The sequence below is a fragment of the Triticum aestivum genome, chromosome 7D (genome assembly GCF_018294505.1).
Source record: "Triticum aestivum cultivar Chinese Spring chromosome 7D, IWGSC CS RefSeq v2.1, whole genome shotgun sequence".
Classification (NCBI taxonomy): Eukaryota; Viridiplantae; Streptophyta; class Magnoliopsida; order Poales; family Poaceae; genus Triticum; species Triticum aestivum.
The window spans coordinates 107,680,562-107,686,561 of NC_057814.1; positions in this window are offsets into that span (position 1 = coordinate 107,680,562).

A 6,000-nucleotide genomic window follows, 5' to 3' on the forward strand; every position below is an offset into this window, starting at 1 on the left:
ACCCGGCAGAACTCCTGCGGGTCCTCCTCCTCGATCCAGCACCACCGGCTCCGCCACTCTTCCCACCTCTCCTTCTGAGCGCCCTCCGGATATGTGCCCTTCTCCTGGCTCCTCAGGATCCAGGTGATGCAACCGGAGATGGCGCCTCCTAGCTGGATGCGAGGATAGAAGTAGTGGCAGAAGAGCGCCGTGTTGGGGTGCACTCCGGCGAAGCCCTCATAGAGATGGGCAAAGATGGCCATGCACGCCACAGCATTCGGCGTGAAATCCAAAAGGTGCAAGCCGTAGGTGTGCATAACGTCGTTGAAGAAGTCAGAGAAAGGGGGCAGAGCCCGCAAGAGAAGAAATCGACGAAAAAGGGGTACCGATTTGGGCCGGCCTTGGCAAAATCGGCGGGGACGACGCCCGTGGCAGGGTGCCCCGTCCTCTTCCTCCCCCACAGGGGCAAGAAGTAGTTCCTGAGATGGACCGCATCGACCGTCGAAGGGAAGTAGGCGAGCTGCGTCCGTCACACCGCCAACTCACTCTCCGGCGCCTCCTTCTCCCCGGCGTCCTTAGCCGCTCCCTTGCCCCTACTGGTTTTGGGTGCCATGGCGGCTAGGGAGAGGGAGGAGGAGTAAGAGCAATGAGGGCGTAGCTACAGCAAGCAGAGGCGAGAGTTTCAAATTTGTCGTCGGAGGAAGAAAAGGGGGGCGGCGGTTCCGAAATTGGAAGAGGCGCAGAGGGTAAATGAGCAGCGCGCCTGCGGTTTTTCCTTTTTATGGGGAAGGCGCGGGCCGCCTCTTTACCATTTACCATGATATGACGCATGAGCGCAGCGACCACCCCACGCATGACCCCCACATCGCGCATTCAATGCGGGTCGTGGGGATGCGCAACCAGCGGAAAAGTTACTGCGGTAAAAACTCGGCCCCGCATGCCCGCGCACCGTTCTGGGCCCAGCCCAACAACACGTCACACTTATGTGTGGCCCAAGCCCGGGGGCTCCTGTCGGTGCACAAAAGTAGGGGCTCTCTTTTGTACCCCTTTACTTGTGCACGGGCAGTCAGAGCCGCACCTGCGGCCACACTTAGCGGGGCAGAGGGAGGATGCCAAAACACAAGACTACCAGAGCAGCGCCAAGACAGAGGCGCAAGAAGGTCAAGCAACAAGGTGGGCTTTCCCCCGGCAAGACCCTTGCCGGGGCGGCCTACGCAACCCCGGCAAGAGCCTTGCCGGGGGCAGCTCACCCAACGCCAGCATCGCAGCCACCCTTGAGCCTGGGAATTCCGACACCATCGACAACGTTGGAACCATGGCTCGGGAAGTGCCTGTGTGGTGGCATGCAGATCTTTGTGAAGACAAAGAGCCTACAAAGCCTAGATGAGAATCAGAAGACAAGACAACCGCAAGGCTCCTTGCCAAGGATGCCCATGAGGCCCCGGCAAGGCTCTTTGCCAAAGACACTCGCAAGGCCCCGGCAAGACTCTTGCCGAGGGCGCTCACAAGGCCCCGGCAAGACCCTTGCCGGGAATATACGCAAGACCGCGGCAAGGCCTTGCCGCCCCATCGCCGCCCCAGCTCAGCGGCCGACCCACCAACTAAAACAAGTACCCATGTGGCAGTACGTGGCTCCTAATCCAACTAGTCAAGCACCTGCGTGGTGGCATGCATATCTTCGTGAAGACCCTACCACCACGCCAGCTGAGCAGTCTACCAGCCTACATGGCGCTGCATGCCTTGTTGGCCTGGACGCGTGTCGGAGCAAGACGGAGCGGCGACGGACGGGACGGGCCTCGTTACCGTCCCCGATAAAGCAAGAGGACACCTAAGTAGCGCATTTAATGCGTTTTGTCCTGTAATGACATGCGATAAGCTTGTACATTATGTACCTTTCCACCTCCTGTGTGCCAATGTGGTAGCCCCTTTGACTATAAAAGGAGGCCCGCGGCGTATTGAGGAAGGATTCGGATCTTTTGGACTACGCGCGCACTGTAGCTAGTTCAAGAGCTCAAGAACACCCAAATATACACAAAAGCAGGACTAGGGTATTACGCATCTACGCGGCCCGAACCTGGGTAAAATCTCCTTGTGCTGGCTACTAGACCCGCTCTTTGCACAACCCTGCGCCCGCCAACCGCAGAAGGGATCCCCGTGATCCCATAGGTGTCGTTTCCACCGACATTATTAGTTTCCAACAAAGAGTGAAATGCAACCTCACCCCAGCTCCATATGCAATCTCCTAGTCAGATGTTAATTCTGCTAACTAACTTGTGGCAGAATTAAATGTAGTCTTGATAACCAGATTTACAATTAGTTAAATGTAATGTCGATAACCAGAATTGCAATTAGTTAATACCCACGAGCACATATTCCCAACCTCCCTGTACTAACTACGGTGCTGCACTTTCCAGAATCCCATGTCTAAACCATTTGATTGGCCTAAAATGTATGGCTAATGATGTGGCCTGCTATAAAGAAAACTTTGGCCTAAAACAGCTCTCTGAACCAAGATAAGCTATGACGATCATTGTTAACTTGCTCATTTGAGGTACAGAAGAAGGCGAACCTGACATTGGATGAGTCCACTCAAGTAGACTGATAGTGATCTTTAAGCGAAAGGAATTTTGTAGATGACATTTTAAGCCTTATGCATTTCCACTTTGCCCACATCAACATTCAGTTCATGACCAGCTTGAGCCAAACATACAAGAATCCCAGAAACATGATTACTCAGCTTCAGAAATTCCAAATGAACACGGTCAACAAAATAAAGTAAATCTCACAACAATAGTTTCAGCAAGATTGGCTGCAGGATGAACAACAGGGCACTTGCTTACCATAGATTAAGAAACACCATGAATATTTCCAAGTGAAAACAAGTGACATTCCACCAAAGGCCATCTTCGTGGAACATCAAAGATGACTTACATGATATGTCAGATTCTCGGTAACTTAAATCAGCCTAGTTGTCATCATATTTCCCTACAGCCTTGTTGAACTTTCATCAAACAACTTGTAGAAACTAAGCTGAGTATTTTTGGGGGGAGAGCATTATGGTGTTGATGGTGACCTCCTCCACACCATTCCAAAAGTGATAATATATCATGTAGTCAACACCTATAACAATTACTTCCAGATATACTTCAAACATCCACTTAAAGATTATGTGAATAATTTCTACAAAGGGTACCTATCAAGTTATGGTGATTGCAAGAGCATTATCCAGCAGAACCTTTTTATATATAGATTTAGTACGAAGTACAAACAAGAGCTTAGTTACAATCATCCATGAAGACAAATCATATCTGCATCTAGTACACACAAAAGTTTTGTTAACACAATTTAAGGGAAAATGGTGGATATGTCATTCTCTGTTAATAGCACTAACATCCTTAAATTTCTCGTATCAACATATTGCGCCAAAGAAACTATAAAGCTCAACGTGGAGTTTCATATATATTCTAGCCATCCAAGTACTTTAAAATTGTAGAGCATGGAAATGCCACGCCAAATATGATTGTAGCATACATAATACTTCCATGTATAGTGCGTTTGCATAAGTTCATAGTAATGTTCAATTCATCACCAAAATGCTTATATTCACATCGGTACAATCTAAAATATGGCAATGTACATAAATATTTTTTATCTTTTGGGAAGTGTACTGTCATCTTTTGAGCAATGTTATATAATATTTTACGTACTAACAGATAAAGCATACCCTGATTATATGGTTTTAGAATTTCTTATTTAAGATATGATGGATGCAGTATCTTCTCTAACCAAGTATTCTGCAGTAATAATATCAAATGAAGTTGCTTGTGTAATGAAGGAATGGGTATATTTCAAGTGGCCCTCAACACTGTAATGAAGGAATGGGTATACTTAACAGAAGATACAATCCGATACTGCGGTTCCATGCTTATATAAAAAAATTACTTAACAACAGCACACTGAGAAATTAGAGGAAACTGACCGGCCATTTCACTTGCATAAACTCAATTGCTTGTGTCAGCATCCCTCGTTTTCCAGAAGTTCTGGTTAGAACATGGTTCTTTCTTCACTATTCTGCGGATGGACCTTTTCTTCGGTTGTTTCCTCTCCCCAACAGTATCTTCTCGACGATGCGCTGGTGTGTAATTCACCAATGAACCCTTTGTCCTCCATCTCGACCCACATGCATTGCAGAGCACTGGCCTCTCCGGTGGCCCACTTTGCCAGTGAGTACCTGTATCACAAGCATACCATGAGCAACAAGAAATACAGTACAAAACTCATACCAAAAAACCTGTGTAATGTTGTACAGGCATAGAGTTCGATCAGGACAGAATTTCAAAAATCATGCCTGCATATTCATTTTAACTTTTTTTTGCATTGATATTCAGTTTAATTGAGGAAGGGAACATACAATAGTCAAGAACAGTACATACATCTTCAAGGATGTACGAACAATTGAGGCACTAAATAAATAAATAAATAAGAGGACACATCCATAGTCAAATTGGCATGTTTCTTTCAAGTATTGTTTCCTCACGCAGGTCCTACAAGATGAGGCCTAGCAAATGCGGACAACAGGTGCAAGAACATGCGGTGCCCCCATGTTTGGTTTTGGTAATTGATGACAATCTCTATGGACTAATGGTTGCCTTGAGTTATATTTGAAGGATTTGTCCATAGGCATTTCTTGAAGTCCATGTGTTGGTTTCAAGGAGTTTATGTGGTGACCAAGGTGTTATTAAGGAATTATCCAAAGATTGATCATGTGAGAGTAGAACTTATTGCCAAGCATGTCTTGAAGAAGAAGATTGTGTGATCATTCATGTTTACCTTCAAGACATCATCCAAATGAAGAGAGTTGGAAAGAGTCAAGGTTGATCAAGACTAAGTCAAGAGTGAATCAAGTTGATCAACACACAAAGCGCACAAGATGTACCGAGAGGGATCAAGCGATCCCATGGTGTGGTAAGCATTGTCGATTACGCTTTGTGTACTAACCCATGATCTTCGTGAGAGTTCTTTGTGGGGTTAGGTTGCGGTGTGCAAGTTCAAGTGAAGCATCATGAAGAGATCAAATGCTTGAAGCTTGCCGTCCATTGTGGCGACAATGGACTTGTGAAGATGTTGCGGTGCGCAAGTTCAAGTGAAGCATCATGAAGAGATCAAATGCTTGAAGCTTGCCGTCCATTGTGGTGACAATGGACTTGTGAAGATGTGCGGAAGAGTGGCTCACCCATAGTGGAGTATGGGGGAGCAATCAACTAGTCTTCATCGAGCCAACACAACCAAGAAAGGTGGTCCAACTTGAGGGAGTCAAGATCGTCATCATGTAGCTCAAGTGGACCATGTGCAAGGCAAAGGTTTGCTCTTGATAGGTTTTCTATTTTACCTGTCTCATGATGGTAGTTGGGAGACTGGGTTATAGGATCGATTGCCGTACTATCAAGGGGGGCTCTCGATGAGTAGCTTGATCGTATCATTCATAGAGAGCTCAAACCATTGCATCCTTGCATCATCTTTGTTGGTTCTTGTTTGGTTCTTCTCTTTGTGAGTTTTGGAGCTTATGGTCATCTTGATGACAAGCTCGAGTTCATCGAAAACGGAGTTCACTCGCATCTTCTATGATCTTTTCGATGTTGGAGGTTATGCCGGTTCTTCTCGGTTGGAGGTTTCACTCCTCTATTTCTTGGCATACCTCCCCTGCCTCTTCTTACTATAACCCTTACTTATGGGATACATCGTCGTCTCCACGTGCCTCGGTTATCTCTTACCCGAACCCTTACTTATGCACTTTACTTTGTGATAGCCATATTGTTTCTTGGCATACATCTTGCTATCTCTTAGTTGTTCATCTTGCTTAGCATAAGTTGTTGGTGCACATAGGTGAGCCTAGTCGTTGTAGGTTTTGTGCTTGTCAAATTAACCGCTAGGTTTATTCCGCATTTGTTCAAGCCTAAACCGTAACTATTTTAAAACGCCTATTCACCCCCCCCCCCTCTAGGCGACATCCACGATCTTTCA